At 39.1% G+C, this 22,751-nt stretch overlaps 1 pseudogene; it reads right to left on the reverse strand.

Moving 5' to 3' along the window:
• Positions 1-7,132: 7,132 nt before the first annotated feature.
• LOC113449909 (vomeronasal type-2 receptor 26-like) lies at positions 7,133-21,072 on the reverse strand (annotated as a pseudogene).
• Between the last annotated feature and the right edge of the window lie 1,679 nt (positions 21,073-22,751).

Below are 22,751 nucleotides of genomic sequence, written 5' to 3' on the forward strand. Positions count from 1 at the left end.
CCCAACAAGAATTGCAAGAATGTTTAAGAACAAATCTGAAAAATGTTGGAAATGTCATCAGATACCTGGCTCATATTACCATATGTGGTGGACTTGTGAGGATGCTAGAAAATATTGGACTAAAATTCGCATATGGTTGGAAAAAATGATAAAGACACATATAGACTTGAAACCAGAGATTTTTTTATTGGGAATCTTACCTGATATATATAATAAAAAATTGAAGTATTTGATTGTAAATGTATTAACAGCGGTTAGGATTGTATTTGCTAAAAACTGGAAGAGTGAGAAAACTCCATTAGAGGAAGAAATTATTAAGAAAATATTGGATTGTGCTGAAATGAGTAAATTGACATTTGAAATTAGAGAACAAGAAGATAAACAATTTTATGAAGTTTGGGAACTTTTTTATCAATGGTTAGATAATAAAACATAATAATAGAATATTCAGATTTAGCATAAAAAAATTTCTTTCCTTTTTTTGATATTATCTTTATAAAACATTATCAAGATAGATTTGGTATGATCTTATGATTTATTGCAAAATAAACTAAGTAAACTATAGTTATCTCGTTAAAATATGAATTAACAAAATTATAGATAAATGATTTTTTTACTGATGATATTAGGTTATACAATTATTGATTGATAATATGAGCTACTATGTAAAATAATTATATTAGTGACTAGGAAATGGATGCACAAAAAAAAAGTGGTAAACCAACCGGTGCACTGTTTGTAAATTTATGAAGAAGGATGATATTTTTATGTTTTATGTGGTATGTCTATGTTGTTTTGTTGTTAAAATAAAAAATTTATAAAAAAAAACCATGATGGCTGAACCTTCATTACATTCTAGGACAATTTCTTCAGCCATGGAGTGCATGCCTAAATGTGGGAATGGAGGAGAAATTGCCAACCACATTATACAAATGGTGAATTGTGCTACAGAGCATGATAGGATAATACTTTTGGCCAACCTGCTCCCCACCCAGTTCCTCATTTTGGAGCCTGGCTTAGTCGCCATAAAAGCAATAACAACAATGGTTGTTTTCCCCAAAATGCTAGAAAGGGCTATCGAGAAGATGATGCCAAAAGCCATTTGTCGCAACAGACAATTCATTTGGTCAGGTTTCCCAATGAAGAGTAAACTGCATAGAAAGGAAAGGAGGAGAGCAATGAGAAGAATGTAAGTGAGGTTTCTATTGCTTTGACTATGGGTGTGTCCTGCTTTTTAATGAAGACACCTAGCACCAAAGTTTTGATGAAGGAAAAGAAGAGACTAACAGTGACCAAAGTGATTCCCAGTAGCTCACTGTAAGACAGGGAGGTTGTAGTTTTTACAATATAGAGATTTTGAGCCTTGTTTGGATATTGATCTTCTGAACAATGGAAACAATCAACTACATCTGGAAAAATAAAGCATTAAGATCCATTTCTAGAAATAGTAATATAGGGGAACAGATAGATAATTAATAGAAGAGTTAATTAATGTGATTAATTAAAAATCCCTGTTTAATGTACAGTATATTTAGTGTTACAAATGTAAGTATGCTAGAATGTTTAATACTTACACTTTGCTTTGTGATTATAATTCTACCCCGTTCCTCTTTTATGTAGCTTCTCCTCCCTCTCCTCCTCCCTCCCTCCACTCCTTCTCTGTTTTCTATCTTTCTTGGGAAAATCCCTCATTCTACAGTAGAAAAAGGTTTTCATTAGGCTTATCTTTTCATAGTTTTGTTGCTGATTAATCAGAAGCAGTAATGTGCAACAACCTGAATAGCTCATTTATTTTTGGATTCTCTGAAATATCTTTTTATTCTTAAATTTAAGAAGCAATGCCATTCATTCAACCATGATACCAAAAGTCCCCTTACGAGTTTTAAATATTTGCATTTCAAATCACCGTTCTTGTAAGGAGTCTGAATAGTTTCTCACAAAGCAACTCTTACCCATCTGGTTTGAAATTTTCCCTTTTGCACATGGAATGCAGCCATAACAGCAAAATGGCTTTCCTTCTATTTTCCTCTTCCTGGTCCCCGAATGGCAATTGTCATTGCATACAGAAATAGGTTGAATCTATCAAGAAATCAAAGCAGGATTTATGAAAAGTCACAATTTTCTATCAGAAATTCTATTTCTGGGTGAATTTTACTTTTAAATAATAGCGTACAAGTGTCAATTGGTTTAGAGTAATTGTAATAAACTACTGCAGAAAATGGGCATTAGCATCAAAACAGGAGATAGGAACACTATAAACTGGAGACCCAGTAAGATAGCAACATTTGTAGGGAGCCTCTGTGGTACAGTGTTTAGAGTGCAGTACTGCATACTACTTCTGCTGCAGCCAGCTGCCTACAATTTGGCAGTTCAAATCCCACCAGGCTCAAGGTTGATTCAGGCTTCCATCCTTCCAAGGTGGGTAAAATGAGGACCAAGATTGTTGAGGGCAATATGCTGAGTCTGTAAACCACTTAGAGAGGGCTATAAAACATTATAAAGCGGTATATAAGTCTAAGTGCTATTGCTATTTGGCTAGGAGAATGTAAAAATCCAGAAGAATTTATTTTTCATGCATAAATTAGCTGGAAATAAAGACTTACCTCCTCCCCACCCTTTGTTTTAATTCCTTTCTCTACTTTGGCCACAGCAATGTGGAGGTTTTCCCTTTGGACCAGGGTTAATCTAAGGGCCATAATTTTATCATTCTTCTTGCCATTTGGAGGATAAATAAAAACTTGGGAAAACCATCCATTCCTCCATCCTTCCACTTATCCATTTATCTACTCACCCACCCACCCACCCATCCATCCATCATACTGTTCTTGGTATGCAGATCATGTCTTCCAGTATTGTCATCCCAAATTCAAACCATCTTCAAACCATCTTCTTGGGTAATGTTCAGGTTGACATAGGCCTTTCAATACTAAGACTGCAGTAAAGTAGGAGATTTTTTCGTCTCAGGGAAATTGGGGCTCAGTAACTAACTTTGAAATGGTAAGTAAGTACATATTTTCCAGTCCACCTTTTCTTTTTTCTTTTTTTTGTAAAATTTATTTGAGTTTTCACAAAAAGAAAAGAAATACAAATACAACATCTTTTTTGAAAGCAGCATAATCCCAGGTTACATTTCTTTATACAGACACAAATTCAGGTTCATGTTTATTTTTATATTCTATTCCATATCTTATTACTATTTTACATTTTCTACATAGCTTCTCACCTCTTTTAATTTTCTCAATTTTATTTTAATTATTTCATCTCAATTCAAATCATTATATTTATATTTTTTTGTCTGTCCTGTTTCAATTGTCTATTATCTTTTCTCATTAAATAAAATTTCTTCTGTAGTTACTGATTGGAGTATGATGCCTTTATATCTTTTCCCTAAAGTTGTAACATTCAATATAATTCATAACTTCCATTCAGATTCTGCTTGGTATATTCTTAAACTACACACTGTATTCTTTAATATATATATATATAATTAAAACAACATTCCATTCCAATTCAATTCTATCATTAATATTAATATTCATTAAAATCTTAACATCTTTAATGTTACTTTTCAATTAAATATCATACTTCTATGGGAACAATTATAAACTTTTCATAGTTAATTCCCCCCGCTTCACTTATATTTTATAAAACATTGACTAATTAAAATGTTCCCGTTCTTTCCTAATTCAATTTTCTCATTTATTTTATTTCACTTATTTTATTCACAAACATTTCACTAAATTACACTAACTATTTTATCCCTCATTTTAATCATACATTGTTTCCAATTTTCTAAAGTTATTTCTATTACTAATATAACAATACAATCTTATGTACCTTTACAGAATCCCTTTTTCAGTTAGATCTTCACCCATTAACTCTAAATAGGTCCTGTTTCTCTATATCTTGCTCTGGACCTTTGTAACTTCTTTTCCTTTCCTTCTTCCCTCTCTTCTTCTCTCTCACCTTTCCCCCACTTGTCTCTCTACCTCTATTTCCCTCTTCTATGTTCCCCTTTTCTGTTGCTTTCCAGTATTATACTTATTTTTCGAATTATTTTTCTTTTCTTTGGTTGTTTTTTTAAGTCTTAAATTCTCCATTCTCTTTCCCCCCCTTTCCTTTGTCTTCCCACATAGAATTACTTGTTCATTAAAGATGGCTTCTTTGTCCCAGTCTTCTTGTTTTGCAGTCTTTTCTTGTTGTTTCTCATAGTTCCAAATCTCCATTTCTAAGAATTGAAAAACGAAGCCAAAAGAACCTTTCTCTTCTTGTGCATCTTCTTTGTACTTTTTAAGTTCCATTTTCAATTCATCCAGAAGTGGTGCCATTGTATAAATTTTTAAACAACCACCCGATTGATTTTAGTCATTCAAATATAATAACCAAAAATCCAAAAATCACCAAATAATCCAAATACACATAAGCTGTTTCTTTTTTGCTCTTTTTTTCACTTTCTCTTCCTGGGGTTACTATTTCGTTGCAAAGTTTCAGTTAAAATTTATCTTTTAGAAGTCTTCTTGAAGTTTTACTTTAGATTCTTTTAAATTCCAGGCAGTCTCCTACCTGTTCCAGATCCTGCCCTTATTCTTTTTCTCTCCCTTCCTGCTTATAAAAGAGAAAGTTTTTAATGTCCAGAAATCTTTATTATCCCTTTGGCATTTTGTTTTATTTTCAGCTTAATTGCCTATTGATGCCAAAGTGGATTTTTCTGATTTCTTATTTAAGTCTCTTAGTTGTCAATATAGGGAAGGAGAGAGAAGAAGAAAAAAAAAACCAAACCTTTCCCTTTTCACTTTCCTTCACTGCTTCCAACTCTTCTTTGGGAGCGATGTTACTTTTTGTAAATTTAAATTCCAGAGTACGTTAGTTGTTGCTTTTACAACTTAACCTAGTCAGCCAAAACTTTCACTTCTTATCTTCCTCCTGCACATTCTTTTCTGGGCAAGTTCTTCTTTGTGGTGGCCATTTCTGACCACCGCTCCTACCGCCTTCGGGAAAGGGAGTAATGGCCAGCTGAGGAGGAGAGATGCGGCTCTCCTTGACCCTGCTGGCAGTCTCCCCCCTCTTCACCATCTCTACAGGGTGGCTTAGCTCTGAAACCAGCTGGCTTGGGGCACTCCAGTGGCGAGTCCAGACATAAACCATGCATGATCATGGATTTCTGTCTGTCACCAAAGCCCTTCAAACCGGAAGTTCATTCACCTTTTCTTATGGATAGATAAATGATCTCTCTCTCTCTCTCACGCTCTCTCTGTCTCTCTCTCTCTCTGTCTCTCTCTCTCTCTTGCTGTCTCTCCATTTCTCTCTGTGTGTGCATTGTGTATATGTGTATTTGTAAACATGTATTTATTCTCTTTAATATATAATGTAGGAGACTGGTGGTAAACATTGAGTGTAATGTTTGAATGATCTGTATATGTTGAAATGTGAATGAGATTTTCAATACAACTCACAACACCAAAAATCATTTTTCATGGGACTGTGACACCCACTCTGTACATATGTACAAGCAGACAATTATCTGCATGTGTATTTCTGTGTTGGTGTAATCCTTTTTAAAAATGGATGTTCAATGCTTATGGCGATGATAGTTACTTGTAAGACCTCAGGTCTGTCTCAACAATTCTATAATTAGAAGTTGGGCCAAGCAAACATTCAAGGATCCAAAGCTGCACTAAGTAGATTCATTATAAAAAAAAGACTATCCACCCATCTATCCATCATACTGTTCTTGGTATTCAGATTATGTCTTCCTGTAGTGTCATCCCTAAATTGATTGCATTCAAACCGTCTTCTTGGGGAATGTTCAAGTTGACATAGGCCTTTCAATACTAAGACTGCAGTAAAGTGGGAGATAATTCTTTTGTCTCAGGGAAATTGGGGATCAGTAGATAAGGTAAGTAAATATATATTTTACAGTTCACCTTTTCTTATGGAAAGATAAATGATATATCTGTTTCAGTCTCTCTGTCTCTCTGTCTCTCTCTGTTTCTCTTTCTGTCTGCATTGTGTATATGTGTATTGGTAAATGTGTATTTATTTATACAACTCACAACACCAAAAATCACTTGATATAATATTCAGAGTCACTACCAGAAACAAACCATGGGTTTTCCAAAATATATCCTTGTTAGGGAAATCTCCCAGCACATACAGTAGCATTGAACTTTTCACACCATCAATATTAAAATGTTACAACTTGTGTCATATACAGCTTTAGTTACTTTAGTGCATATCTAAATCTAGATGATCTAGACCTAGATCTATTATAATTAGGCAACCTACAAAGAAATATTCTAGGTATTGGATTAAGTTCTGCTAAAAGCAAAGAGATTTGACAAGGAGATATCAGGACATTATTTTAAGCCTTAGTATACACATATTTTTGTATTTTGTTTCCTGGTCATTTCAGATAAACTTCAAGTACCTCCAAAGTTACAAAAGCACTGAAAAAAGTGACTTATGACTGTTTTTCACACTTGTGACCATTGAACTATCCACAAGATCAGCTGATCAAAATTAATATGCTTGGCAAGTGGCTCGTATATATTATGCCCTGGGACCTTGTGATCATCTTTTGGATGAGCAAACAAGCAAAGTCGAAAAGAAGCCAAATAATTTGACAAGTATGTTACTAACTTAAAAATGACAGTGATTCAGTTAACAACTATACCAAGAAAAGTCATAAAATTGAGCAAAACGCAGTAAGTGTCTCACTTAGCAACACAATTTTTTGAGCTCACTTGTGGTCGTAATTCAAGGACTAGCTCTATTCCTTCATTTTTGCAGTTTTCAACTTAACAACTTAAAGGATTGGATCCATTCAAATCAATAATTCTGGAAGCAAGAAGGGATGGGGAAGGACACACAGTTTGAAATCTGAGCAGGCTATACCTAGTTAAACATGGTGGGGCAGATGATGTCTTTTGCAGAAATGGTACATTTATCTGGAGTTTGTCTGGAGAAGCTTTTGGGACAATCTTTCCAACTTTGACTTTAACAAATGTCTCATTTGGGAAGGTGACTCAGTTGATAATGGGACTTAAAAAACATCACTCCAGCATTCTCATTAGCCATAACCTTTGTCGGAAAACTTATTGCATTAGATAGAACAGCAATAGGAAATATTCATTTATTCTTTTATTACCTGCCATGCTTTTTGAGCCAACAATATTTCTTTCCCAATTTCTATCCTTGTTTTGTATTTGGACTGCAAGGAAAGCATGGCTTGTAAGGCATGTGCCACACCATAAATTGCATTATAGATGCTGTAACTCTCCCCACTCATGGTGGTATCAAACACAAACTTAGGCAGTTTCTTCAGCTTCTCTTTTCCTGTGCACACTATTTTATCTTCATCTAACTTATCTTTAGGGAAAGAACATTCAAAAGCCTGTTCCCAGAATACTCTCATTAAATAGTCTTCTGCTTCTGAAGTTGGGTTTCTCATCTGATTGAATCCAGAGATCTCCTTGGAAGAAACTCTGAAAGATATAACACCATTGAAGGCATGCATAACCATTGTTCTTTGAAGTGCAACTGAGGTAAACTCCATATGGGCTGGCATTATCCAAACTTTATCTTTTCCCTCAATGGATGACTCTACAAGTATTTCAACATAAGGCAACATTCTAAAAAAGATGTGTTCTGGTTTTCACAATATAGTATAACAACATTGACAGTGCTCTGCATGATAATTGTGTTTTATGAAAACCTGTAAGGACACTCAAACCATCATTAGAAAAGATTTTCTTGACCATCTCTTCTATGAAGTCAAAGCAAACACCTTTCTGGGAATACAAAGGAACAGCATACAAAGGACAGCAAAACTCTCTCAAATCACATCAGGTTGGGAAATCAGTCCAATCCATGTCTATTTAAAATGCAGCATCAACTGGAGAATACCCTTAATTTGTTGATCACCATTTGGGAAAAAACGATGAAAAAAACCAGTCTGTATCTTGCTATCTATAATTGGAGAAGACCCATATCTCAGCTGAAGGTAGAAAAGAAAAAGAAGTATAGTTTTCCAAAATGAAACATTCATTATTTTTTTAAAAAAAATCTGCTCTTAATTTAGGGTTTTAGAATAGAATAACAGAGTTGGAAGGGACTTTGGAGGTCATCTAGTCAAACCCCCTACCTAGGCAGGAAACCCTACACCATTTCAGACAAATGGTTATCTGACATATTTTTTTAAAAACATCCAGTGTTGGAACATTCACAAATTCTGGAGGCAAGTTGTTCAACTGACTAATTGCTCTGTCAGGAAATTTCTCCTTAGTTCTAAGTTGCTTCTCTCCTTGACTATTTTCCAACCATTGCTTCTTGTCCTGCCCTCGGGTGTTTTGGAGAATAGCTTGACTCCCTCTTTTTGGCAGCTCCTGAGATATTGGAACACTGTTGGCATGTCTTCCCTAGTCCTTCTTTTCATTAGACTAGGCATACCCAAGTCCCGCAACCATTCTTCATATGTTTTAGCCTTCAGCCCCCTAATCATCTTTGTTGCTCTTCTCTGCACCCTCTTTCTAGAGTCTCAATATCTTTTTTACATCGTGGTGACCAAAGCTGAATGCAGTAAGTTTAGCCTTACCAAGGCATTATAAAATGGCATAAACACTTCACATGTGATCTTGATTCTATCTGTCTGTTTATGTAGCCTACAACTGTGTTGGCTTTTTGGCAGATGCTGCACACTGCTGGCTCATATTCAAACAGTTCTCCACAAGGACTCCGAGATCCCTCTCACACTACTATTGAGCAAGGTACCACATATACTGTACCTGTGCATTTGATTTTTCTGGCCTAAAATGTAGAACCTTACTTTTTTCATCATTGAATTTCATTTTGTTAGATAGTGCCCAATGTTCAACTGTGTAATAACCAAGATCTAATCATGTTCTGAAACAACTGATATGCAGAATATTCATTCAATTATTTGCTATTTTAATATAAGTACAAAGCCTGAGACCTCAGATATGCATTAATTCAGGAAATGAATTTAAAGAGAAAAATAACTATTCTAAAATAATAATATATTGAATTTTTAAAATTATGAATCCTTAATGTTGTTAATATTAAAACATGGTAAGAAAATGGATTCATAAAATGTGTTGGGTACAATCCCAAAACAGCTAGAGTAACAACTAAGGTCTCAAGCCACGGTCATCTCCATCTTCATAAAGGGAGACCCCAGCCTAGTTGAAAATTACAGACCAATCTCTTTATGCTGCATCATCTGTAAAGTCATGGAATCAATTATTAACCAATCCATTATCCTCTACTTAGAGACAAACAACCGTCTAATAAACAATTTGGTTTCAGAAATAAACTATCCTGTAATCTGCAACTCTTACACTGCAAAAACATATGGAGTACTGTGATGACCCGTAGTCTCTCAAAATAACCCCAAACCCAAAACATACATTAAAGTCCAGTAATGCCTTCAACTTAACTTCACTGTTTTATTAGGCACAGTTTAAAGTCACAAAAGTAAATAATGAGGCAAAAAGAAAACCAAAACAAACCACATTGGCAAGAGTTCCAAAGCAAGCCAAGATAATTAATCATACATTCTAGGAAGATAAGTGAGGAGAGTCCATGGGAAGAACACCAGCAAAAATAAACCTCTTTCAAAGTAAACACTAAACTTTGACTCCAGCAATTCTGACTACTCAGTTACAAACTTATATACATAGCCCCCAGCTGCAAGCCATGAGGAGGATCATGGTAATCTCCTCCTGAGTAGACCTTGCTTCTTCCTGATTCTCTTCTCCCTGCGTGACTTAGGATGGATAGGGGATGGGTCTGGATCCTCCTCTGATTGCTCAGCTGGCCTCTGCCCTTCCCCAGCCTCCTCCACCACCTCTGGAGCCACACTCCCACTCTCTGTTGGCTGTTCCTCTTCTTCCTCAGAGTCAGTCTCCACCAGGGGCATAACAACTACACAACTCAATCAGGGCAAAGCAATAGACACAATCTACATAGAGTTTTGTAAAGCCTTTGATTCAGTGGTACATACAAACTACTACTAAAACTAAAACTTATAGTATCTCTGGACACCTACATAACTGGATAGAAGCATTCCTGTCAAACAGACAACAAATGGTCAAAATTGGGAACATCCTATCAAATTCTGTACCTGTCAACAGTGGTGTCCCCCAAGACAGTGTTTTAGGATCAACTCTCTTCATACTCTACATAAAAGACCTCTGTGATTATATTAAGAGCAACTGCGTTCTCTTCACTGATGATGTAAAGCTATTCAACACCACAGACAATACTACTATCCCCCCAAAAGACCTTTACTATGTGTCAGAATGGTCAATCAAATGGCAACTTCAAATCTCAACAAATAAACGCTCTGTCTTACATATTGGCAGAAAAAAAAATCAGAAAATAAAATACAAGCTAAATAGTCAAGACCTTGTTAAAGATTCAAACTTTGTCAAGGACCTTGGAGTGCTCATCTCAAATGATCTAAGTGCTAGAGCCCACTGTAACTACATAGTCAAAAAGGCATTAAGAGTTGTTAATTAAATCCTACATAGCTTCTTCTCTGGTAATATCTCACTACTAACTAGAGCATACAAAACATTTGTTAGACCTATACTTGAATACAGATCATCAGACTGGAACCCATATCGTGTATCTGATATTAACACAATTGAAAATGTCCAGAAATATTTCACAAGAAGAGTTCTCCACTCCTCTACTCATTGCACAATACCTTATGCCACCAGACTTGAAATTCTAGACCTAGAAAACCTAGAACTACGCCATCTTTGGTCCAATCTAAGTATAGTATATAAAATCATACATTGCAATCTCCTACTTGCAAATGAATACTTCAGCTTCAACCATAACAATACAAGAGCACACAATAGATACAAACTCAAGGTTAACCTCACCAAACTTGACTGCAGAAAATACGACTTCAGCAACAGAGTGATCAATGTTTGGAATACTCTATCTGACTCTGTAGTTTCTTCCCCAAACCCCAAAAACTTTAACCTTAGACTGTCTACTTAGACTCACCCACTTCCTAAGAGGCCTTTAGGAGGTGTGCATAAGTGCACCAATCGTGCCTACCATTCCTGTCCTATTGTATTTTATTTTTCTTATAAATATCTATCTCATGTATTCAAAACTATATTTATTCTTATACTTGTATCTTGTAAGCAATTGACAAATCAAATAAATGCTAAAATACTCAATACTAAATACCACTTGAATACCACTGGCAAATGTACTTCAGCAAAGTGTATTTATAAGTGAGTCAAAGAATCATAAATTATTAATAGGTTTGGATTAAGACTGAGAAATTAATCAAGTACAATATCTATTTGCCCACCGTATTTTTTTCATTTCTGTTTGAATTTCCAATTATTTATTTCCAAATAATAAAATGTAATATAAAATGTATATCATCATCATCATCATCATCATCATCATCATCATCATCATCATCATCATCATCTTATTATTATTATTATTATTATTATTATTATTATTATTATTATTATTATTTTCATTTTGCTTTGTAAATACAACTTTGTAAATGTAGCAGAAGGGGGAGAATTGTTTTCAAACTTGTGGGCTTCTGGTACCGTAAAGAATGTTTAGTATTTGTGATTTTGGTTTTCAATCTTGCAAGAATTCCCTCCTCCTCTCCCTTTACATTCAAAAGAACAAGGAAGAGTTCTTTCTGAGTTGCTTTCTCAAATTGATTTTCTGGTTTGGGCCCAGATGCTTTTGATCAGATCATTGTCTAGACTGTGCCTTTCAAGGCTCTTCTGACAGACTATTACATTTCATTCAAAGGTAAATCTTACCTGGGGCATCTTGTAGACATTCAAGACATTTGCCATGTAAGGATAGATGTGAGAGTTGGGTCCTGCAATAACAGATATTGTCCTATCCTTTGCATCACACTTATAATCGGGGATGAATTTGTCCTGTTTTGAGAGAAGTTCTATTGAAGCCAAGTACGTCTATCTCGCCATGAAATAACTATTAGAGATGTGCATACCGAGAATCACATTGGGTAAAATGTGGTTGTTTTCATTGATCTCTTTCACAGCAAAAGCCAATGCCAAAATATGCTGATAGTTCTGTAGGAAAAATCTGCAATAAGAAATATATTCCAAAGCATATTTCATTTCTCAAAGGATGTGACATAACGTATACTTTATAAATATTTCAGCTAAACACTACAGAACTAAATTAATCATGTAAATGCCTAAGCACTCAAAAAATGTACAATGTTCTAATATAACGGTATGAAATCTAATGAAATACTTGAATAATAATTCAAATAGTCCGCAAAAATATTTCAGAGTGTTATAAACATAATTTTTGATGAAGGGGAAAGAGCTCTTTGAAAAAACATTAAACTATATATTTTTTTGACTGGGTGAAGCCTTTTATGGCTCTTTCATTAATTATAAACAATTTCCACTAGAAAACAGATACATTGCTTGAAGGGACTTTAATAATCATATTATCATATACATATAATTCTTAGACTACACAATCAAATAGCAACTTCAAATCTCAAATAAATGTTCTGTCTTACATATTGGCAAAAAAAATCAGAAAAAAAAATACAAGCTGAATAGTCAAGACCTTTTTGATGATCCAAACTCTGTCAAGGACCTTGGAGTACTCATCTCTAATGATCTAAGAGCTAGAATCCACTGTAACTACATAGCCAAAAAGGCATTAAGAGTTGTTAACCTAATCCTTTGTGGCTTTTTCTCTGGTAACATCACACTACTAACTAGAGCATACAAAACATTTGCTAGACCAATACTTGAATACAGCTCATCAGTCTGGAACCTGTTTTACATATCTGATATTAATACAGTTGAGAAAGTCCAGAAATATTTCACAAGAAGAGTTCCCCACACTTCTACTCGTTGCAGAATACCTTATGCCACCAGACATGAAATCCTAGACCTAGAAAACCTAGAACTATGCCGCCTTCGGTCCAATCTAAGTATAGTACATAAAATTATATATTGCAATGTCCTACCTGTCAATGAATACTTCAACTTCAACCATAATAATACAAGAGCACACAATAGATACAAACTCAAGGTAAACTGCACCAAACTTGATTGCAGGAAATATGACTTCAGCAACAGAGTGATCAATGTCTGGAATACTCTATCTGACTCTGTGGTTTCTTCCCCAAACCCCAAAAACCTTAACCTTAGACTGTCTGCTATTGACCTCACCCCTTTCCTAAGAGGGCATGCATAATCGCACCAATGTGCCTACCGTCCATGTCCTATTGTTTCTTTTTATTTTTCTTATATGTATCCATTTCATGTTTTCATAACTATGTTTGTACTTACACCTGTTATCTTATAATCGCTTGACAAAATAAAATAAATAAATAAAATATCTCCCCTAGTCTTTCTTTTCATTAGACTAGACATACCCAGGTCCTGCAACTGTTCTTCATATGTTTTAGCCTCCAGTCCCTTAATCATCTTTGTTGATCTTTTCTGCACTCTCTTTCTAGAGTCTCAACATCTTTTTTACATCATGGCGTCCAAAACTGAATGCAGTAAGTTTGGCCTTACCAAGGCATTATAAAATGGTATAAACACTTCACATGTGATCTTGATTCTATCCCTCTGTTTATGCAGCCCAGAACTGTGTTGGCTTTTTGGCAGATGCTGAACACTACTGGCTCATATTCAAACAGTTTTCCACAAGGATTCCGAGATCCCTCTCACACTACTATTGAGCAAGGTACCACATATACTGTACCTGTGCATTTGATTTTTCTGGCCTAAAATGTAGAACCTTACTTTTTTCATCATTGAATTTCATTTTGTTAGATAGCGCCCAATGTTCAACTGTGTAATAACCAAGATCTAATCATGTTCTGAAACAACTGATATGCAGAATATTCATTCAGCAGTTTGCTATTGTAGTATAAGAACAAAGCTTGAGACCCCAGAAATGCATTAATTCAGGAAATGAATTTAAAGAGAAAAATAACTATTCCCAAATAATAATATACTAAATTTTTAAAATCATGAATCCTTCATATTATTAATATTAAAACATGGTAAGAAAATATATTCATAAAATGTATTGGGTGCAATCCCAAAACAACTAGAGCACCACTTGAACGCTACTGGCAAATATACTTCAGCAAAATGTATTTATAAGTCAGTCAAAGAACCATAAATTATTAATAGGTTTGGATTAAGACTGAGAAATTAATCAAGTACAATATCTATTTGCCCACCATATTTTTTTCATTTCTGTTTGAATTGCCAATTATTTATTTCCAAATAATCAAATGTAATATAAAATGCATATCATCATCATTATATTATTATCATTTTGCTTTGTAAACACAGCTTTGTAAATGTAGCAGGAGGAGGAGAATTGTTTTCAAACTTGTGGGCTTCTGGAACTGTAACCTTATAATAAAAGAATGTTTAGTATTTGTGATTTTGGTTTTCTAATCTTGCAAGAATTACTCCCTCCTCTACTTTTACATTCGGAAGAACAAGTTGCTTTCTCAAATTTATTTTTTGGTGCGGGCTCAGATGCTTTTGATCAGATGATTGTTTAGAATGTGCCTCTCAAGGCTCTTTTGACAGGCTATTACATTTCATTCAATGGCAAATCTTACCTAGGGCATTTTGTAGACATTCAAGACATTTGCTATGAAGGGATAGATGTGAGAGTTGGGTCCTGCAATAACAGAGATTGCCCTATCCTTGGCATCACACTTATAATTGGAGACAAATTTGCCCCGTGTTGAGAGAAGCTCTATTGAAGCCAAGTATGTCCATCTCGCCATGAAATAACTATTAGCGATGTGCATACCCAAAGTCACATTGGGTAAAATGTGGTTGTTTTCATTGATCTCTTTCACAGCAAAAGCCAATGCCAGAATATGCTGATAGTTCTGTAGGAAAAATCTGCAATAAGAAATATATTCCAAAGCATATTTCATTTCTCAAAGAATGTAACATTACATATACTTTTTAAATATTTTTAAATATTTTAACTAAACACTATAGAACTAAATTAATCATGTAAATGGCTAAGCACTCAGAAATTGAGCAATGTTCTAATATAACGGTAGGAAATCTAATGAAATACTTGAATAATAATTCAAATATTCTGCAAAAATATTTCAGAGTGTTATAAACATAATTTTTGATGAAGGGGAAAGCTCTCTTTGGAAAAACATAAAAGTATATTTTTTAGCGGATGAAGGCTGACTGTTATGGCTCTTTCATTCATTATAAACAATTTCCACTAGAAAACAGATGAATTGTTTGAAGTGATGTTATTAATCATATTATCATCTACATGTAATTCTTAGACATACTTCTAACTTTATATATTAGCTTATTATGGTAAAATATATATATATAATCAGATATATATTAGCATCATCCTTTTCTATTTTCTTCAGGGGGTTTGTGGGTATATGAAATACTTGTTCAAACAACCATGCTTGAGGACAAATGTTGTATATAAATCTTTTTTCTTTGCTCATAATAGACTTAGAGTGCTCCTTTATCCTAAGTAAAATGATGCTTTTTCATTAGGGCAGACAGAGGCTAGATATTTGTTCCAGTCTTACTGAAATACCTGTTTAGAAATCAAGTTCAAAGTGCTATATAACACAATTTCCCCTAATATTCAGAGGAACCATCATAAAATGATGCCATTTAATTGACAACAAAAGTGATTCCACCATAAAGTTTTGACTATTTGCTTCAAAGTAATTAAATGAGAAAAGCTTAATATGAAATTTTAATAAATAACTGAATTAAGATAGGTCACACTGTAAGTGTGTGTGTGAGACTAGATATTTATTAAGGTAGCAATTTATGTTAAAATGAAGGAACTAACCAGCCAGAAACAGGAGAAATAAATTTCTGAGGCAAGTAATAATACTAATTAACTCAATCCAAGCATCCTATTATAGAAAGATAACTGGTCTGAGATACGCTACAGTTAAGAAGAGAAAGCCTTTACATGAGCTGATTAACTAGTTCTTCAGATGGATGTCTTGTGAAAAGTACTGGATCAGATATCATGTAGAACTGAGATAGTATCCCAGCCATTATGAAATCACCTGACAAAAAATGCTTCATAAGGGGAGATTTCCCCACAGCACATGCATTCATCTGAGATGCATGTAAGCCAGTGGTGGGATTCAAATTTTTTAAACTACTGGTTTTGTGGATGTGGCTTGGTGGGAGTGGTAGGGGAAGGATACTATAAAATCTCTAGTCAGAGGTGGTATTTGCCGGTTCTCCAAACTACTCAAAATTTCTGCTACCAGTTCTCCAGAACTGGTCAGAACTTGCTGAATACCACCTCTGATGTAAGCCCTGGTAGTGACAGTGCAATAAAAAACAGCATCTTCTTCGAGAATACCTATGTCACCATGAACAACTTTCTGTCTGCAGCAATAAAACATTACAAAAAGTAATCCCACTCATTAATTAGAAGAGCTTCTATATATCTATCCTTTCTCAAAGAGCTGATCATTACATTTTTAGCTCAAGTCCCACAATTGATAGCACCTTTTAATCTTGACCTGTTATTTTGGGCTTATCCCTTGGAGATCCCCAAGGATTTGAGAAGAAGCCACATAACTAAGACTCCCTAGGTAATTATAGGGGAAATCAATGGATGTTCAGTGAATATTGTTGGAGTTTTTGAGGGTTATTTTATTTGTAACTTAATTACATTTGTTTTGTTAGCATCCATAATTTGAATAGGTCACATGATCACTATTTGTTCCTTCCCAGCCAGCTTTCAACAATCAAGTCAATGCAGGATTTTTTCAATAACCATGTGGTTCATTCAACAATTGCAATGTTTTACTTAACAACCATGTCAAAATGGTGATAAAATTGGGTGTAAGTCACTAACAACCACCTTGTTTAGCAGTAGAAATTTTGGGCCTAGTTGTGGTCATAAATTAAGAATTACTTTACAATATGTGGCAGTTGAATTATTATCAAGGCCTTGAACAATGAGATCCTTTTCAAGAAAAAAAATATTTCCATGCAGGCACTAATTTGTTTTGCACAATAATAATATTGGTAATGTAATTGGAATATCTCTCTTTAAAATATCCTATAGAGCAGTGGATGCCATCCAATGGGCCAGGGACCACTGGTGGTCCATGAGAAAATTTTGGTGGTCCGCAGAGAAATGTCACCCACAAAGCACCCCACAAAGCAATTAATCCAGGCTGTGCGGGAACACAAGACTGTGCTGCCCACAGGGCCTGCAGGAACACAATGCTTGTGTCAGTTGCATTGCGAACAACATGAGTGTTAAGTTTGAGCAATGAGAGGCTGAACCAGAGCATGAGTGCAACAATACTTTATTATAACAATAAAGGGCTGACCGTGCTTGTCACGCCTGGAACTGGCTCGCAGCAATCAGCAACTGGTTGGACCCCGCAGCCTGCTTTTATAGCTGGCTGCTGGGGGAATCAACCAATGAGGAAAAGGGTAATAACGCCCACACAAAGTGAGTGGACCTGAGTGAGAACTCTAGAGTCCTCAGGACATAACACCCTTCCCCCAGATGCGAACATACATAGTCCTTGAGGTAGTCGGGGGGTTTGTGTTGGCGCCCGGAACGGCACAGCTCGGGAGCATTGACTGTCTGTTCAGAATCAGTCTGTGACGGTTGAGTGGGCAGTGTGTCGCCAACGCGCTCATCGGATTGGACATCCTCGGGACTCACAGGGTTGGATACTGGGGCGAGTTCCGTGGGCTGGATCAGGCTGGTCAACTCTCGGGTGCCGTTGTCCGAGTTCGGCTGACCGGAACGGCTGTTGGTGGACTGGACGTTGGGTGCGATGAGGCTGAGAGGCGGATGAGGCGGTTCCCCTTGTCTGGTGATTCTGGATTTCTGCTGGCAAGGGTGCTGTGGCGCTCCGCAGTTGGTCTATGTGCCTCCTCCAGACGCGACCATCCTCCAGCCTGACCCTATACGATCTTGGCCGGTGATGGCGATGACTACGCCTGGCATCCATAGTGGGTCCCCTGCGAAATTCCTCGCGAATACAGGCTCCTGTAACATAAAATGTCTAACCCCGAAGTGGAAGCAAGGGAGAGTCAGGTAGTAATGTGGGTGAAGTCTGTCCAATACAGTCCTCAGGCGCCGGCCCATCAGGAGCTCCGCTGGGGACTTATTGGTGACTGAACAGGGGGTTGAGTGCTGGCTCATCAGGAACCGTGAGAGTTTGTGGTGCCAGTCATCCCTGCTGAACCTGGCGAGGGCTTCTTTGGTGGACCTGATGGCTCTTTCCGCCAACCCATTACTGGCAGGGTGAAATGGGGCTGTGAAAATGTGGCGGATGCCCAGGTTGGCAGCAAAACGGCTGAACTCTATAGATGCGAACTGTGGGCCATTATCGGAGACAATGGAGTCGGGTAGCCCGTGCGTAACGAACAGGCGCGTTAACACATTGGTGATTGCTAGTGTGGTGGTCGTGGATAGCTGTGCTACATCAATCCATTTGGAATAAGCGTCCACGACCACTAGGAACATCTTCCCATGCAAGGGGCCGCCAGATCGATATGGATTCTAGACCAAGGGCGCTGGCGCCTCCCATCTGGTAGGGGTGGCAATGGGGGAGCAGGACGGGATTCCTGACAGATGTTGCAGGAACTTACCCAATTGACAATGTCCTCGCCTAGACCCGCCACCATACGTAGCTGCGTGCTAATGCTTTCATTCTCACGGTGCCAGGGTGTCCTTCGTGCAACGCTCCAGGACTCGGGTACGCAGCGAGGTCGGAATGACCACTGAAAGTGCCCCATAGTAGACAACCCTGCAAACTTGACAGCTCCTGCATGCGAGTCTTAAATGGAGTTAATTTGTTATCAACGATGCCACCTGGCCACCCCTCCTCACCCAGTCGAGCACCTGGGCGAGCGCTTGGTCTGCCTTGGTTTTGGCGGCGATGTCAAGGGCGGTGATGGGCAGGTCCAACTGGGTGATCTTGAAAATGGCGTTGACAGGAGCGGGGTCTTCAGCTGGAGCGGGTAAGGGGCAGCGACTGAGAGCATCGGCATGGGACAGTGTTTTGCCTGGGCGGTGAATAAGTTTGTAGGAGTAGGCCGCTAGGAATAGTGTCCACCTTGTCATTCTAGGGGAAAGGACCTGAGGGGTCTGTTTGTCCCCGCCAGTAGGCCCAGGAGGGGCTTATGGTCCGTAACCAGTTCGAAAGAATGGCCAAAAGGAATTCGTGAAACTTTTCACGGCCGCAACAGCTGCTAGGGCTTCCTTGTCGATCTGACTGTAATTGCGCTCCGTGGCCGAGAGCGTCCTTGAGAAAAGGCGATGGGAGCCTCGGTGCCATTGGGAAGTCTGTGACTAAGGACCGCCCCAATTCCAAAAGGGGATGCGTCTGCTGCCAGTACTAAAGGGAGGTTAGGGTCGAATTGGATAAGCACCGCCTCTGACGTGAGTAGTGATTTGACGGCGTTAAACGCCTGGTCTTCTTTGTGCCCCAGTGCCACGGTGACTGTTTGTCCAATAATCTGTGAAGGGGTTCAGCTACTGAGGCTTTGTGGGGCAAGAAGGATGCGTAAAAGTTCAGCAGCCCCAAGAAAGCTTGCAGCTCCGTTTTGGAGGTTGGAGTGGGAGCCTCGTGGATTGCCCTGACCTTGGACTCCAGGGGGTGAATGCCAGAGGCGTCAATTTTATAACCCAGAAAGTCCACCTGTCTAGTGGCAATGGCGCATTTTTCTTTTTTTAACTTGAGGCCATGCTGTCTGAACCTCTCTAACACTGCTCGCACTCTCTGGAAGAGTTGGGGTCTGTCCCTGGCCGAGACCAAGATGTCGTCGAAGTAGGGTACTACACCAGGGAGGCCCTGTAAAATCCGCTCCATGAGGGACTGAAAAATCCCTGGGGCAACACTTCACGCCAAATTGGAGACGCTTGCATCGGAAGGCACCCCTGTGAGTGACGATGGTCTGAAGTTCCGCTGTTTGGTTATCAACAGGGAACTGCTGATACGCTTGAGACATGTCCAATTTAGCGAAAATACTGCCCGGCTCGAATGTGTGCAATAAGTGCTGAATGACGGGCACAGGATAGGCGCTAACTTGTAAATATTTATTGATTGTTGTCTTGTAGTCCGAGCAAATTCTCAGGCTACCATCTTTTTTGAGGGGTGTGACAATGGGGCGTCTCCCACTTGGCGAAATCTGTTGGCTCAATGACCCCTTGTTTTAATAGTTTATCCAATTCAGCGTCTAGTTTTGGTCGAATAGCAAATGGAACTCTCACGCGGTTTTAGTCTGATTGGGACTGCCTGGGGTCAACTGTGAATGAGATGCGGGTTCCGTTATAACACCCCAGCTCCTCGCTGAACACATCTGCGAAATCAGCGAATAAGGAGTCAGTGTCTAAGGTTGAGACAGCATGGACTCCTGTTAGCCCTAGGCCGAGGTGGGGAAACCAATCGAGCCCCAATAAGGTGGGTAAATTGCCGTTAACTACCACTAGAGGTAGGTGACCTTTAAAAGTTCTAAAACTGACAAAGAACTTGCCTCTGCCGATCACAGGAATGGTCTTCCCCTGGTAGTCCTTCAGGCCGAACTCGCATCTTTGAAGCCGGGTGGTAGATAGGCTGGGGTGGAGTCTCTTGAGGGTGTTCCACGAAATTATTGAGAGCGCTGACCCTGTGTCAACCTCCATGTGGCACGGTTTACCTTCTAGGGAAACGGAGAGAAATTTTACTAACAGTGTGGCAAGTACGCTTGGCAAGGCGGTGCGTGTGACAGTTTAATACTTGCCTCTGAGGTCCCGAGTGCGAGGGAGGGAGTCTGTGTGCAGCGCTTTGGGGGTTTGGCAGACTCTCGCGATGTGCCCCTTTTATGGCAGTTGTTACAGGTGGCTCCTTTAAACTTGCAAGTGGCCCTATGATGCGATCCCCACAGGCTAGGCACAGTGTGATGTGCTTGGGTGGACCGGTGTTTTCTTGTTTGGCCCCTACCTGCGGCCGTTTGTCGAGGCGAGGCGGTTGACGTCGTTTTTCATCGTTGAGGGTTTCCACTGCTACCATCTCCTCGGAATGGACTGGGAACGATGCCAGCTTGGCGCTTGGGCCCTGTATTTCGGTGGCTGAGTTCGTTGCCAGCTCGGCTGCCAGGGCCTCCTCGACCGCTTGTGCGAGGTTGAGGTCTTTTTGCTAGAAGGCGCTCTGTAGGCTGAGGTCCTTGACCCCACAAACTAATTGATCGAGGAGCATGTCCTCCAGGTATGTTCCAAACCCGCAGTGCAGAGCTGCTGTTCTGAGGGCGCCATATATTGATTGATGGTTTCCTTACTCGATTGCTTCCTCATACGGAAAGTGAACCTCCTGGCGATCTGTGAAGGCCTGGGAGCGTAGTGGTTAGTGAGGATCTCAAGCAACTCGGACCACGGAACGCTTTTCAACTCTCTAGGAGCTACGAGTGCTACGGCAGTATCGTAAACGGTGGCTCCGCAGTAGATTAGGAAATAGGATTTTTCCGATGCTCTCCGCATCCGCCAGGCCGACCGCATCGATGTAATGGTTGAAGCGGTTCTTATACGATTCCCACTTCTCTTCGTCTGGTTTGAACGCTGGGAATACTGGGTTGGAACTCATGGTGCTGGAACGGCTGGGCTACCTGCGGAAAAATCTCTGGGGACAACGGGCGCCTGGGGTTGCAAGTGAAATCAGCTCTGGAGAGGTTTTTTGCTATCCTCTCTTTTCTCTCTGGGTTAACCACGTTGGCTGTTAGCCGTTGGAGGTGTCTAGATTCGCGCCAGTGTGGGCGTTAGTGACTTACTACAGCGCTGTGCTGTGTCTCTTGGTTTGAAATTCAAATGACACCCGCTTGAATTTCGCGCCTAATACTGAGCGACTGCGGCTCGCAGTGCTTCACTTTCCCCCGTAGCTGGGCTAACAAGCGGCTACAGACGCTTCTAACTTTCGAACCAGACCGCTTTCTCTGGCTGCGGATCAACGTCGCTTCTTGTTGGCTGACCGCTCTCTCTGGCTGCGGTCAGTGTTTCTTGTAGTCGACCGATCGCTCTCTCTGGGCTGCGGATCGGGTGACTAGTGACTCAGCGGTTGCATGGTGCTTCTGGTCGCCATCCCACCTCGTCGCCAGTGTTAAGTTTGAGCAATGAGAGGCTGAACCAGAGCATGAGTGCAACAATACTTTATTATAACAATAAAGGGCTGACTGTGCTTGCCACGCCTGGAACTGGCTCGCAGCAATCAGCAACTGGTTGGACCCCGCAGCCTGCTTTTATAGCTGGCTGCTGCGGGGAATCAACCAATGAGGAAAAGGGTAATAATGCCCACACAAAGTGAGTGGACCTGAGTGAGAACTCCTAGAGTCCTCAGGACATAACAATGAGGTAGTGGAGGGGGAAAAGGGTGGAGGGGGGAACTTGCCCCACTCACCCCATGCACCTCGCCTGGCCACTGGGCTGCTTCTTTCTGCTTCTTTCTTTCTCTGCTTTTGGCTGCATGTAAGAAAAGTAGAAAAGGCCTTTCTTTCTCTCCCCCAAACTTTGCCAGAAATGAGTCTTTGGGCCCTGCAAGGCATCCTGCTCCAAGAGTCCTCCATCGGCATGACAAGTCTCACAAAGACTAATTTCTGGTGGGGTTTGGGGGAGAGAAACACTTCTGCTGCTTCTGCTATTTTCTTGTATGAAGCCAAAAGTTTCTCTCTCTCTCTCTC

This window comes from Pseudonaja textilis, chromosome Z (genome assembly GCF_049901715.1).
Source record: "Pseudonaja textilis isolate UNSWEBS1 chromosome Z, rPseTex1.2, whole genome shotgun sequence".
Classification (NCBI taxonomy): Eukaryota; Metazoa; Chordata; class Lepidosauria; order Squamata; family Elapidae; genus Pseudonaja; species Pseudonaja textilis.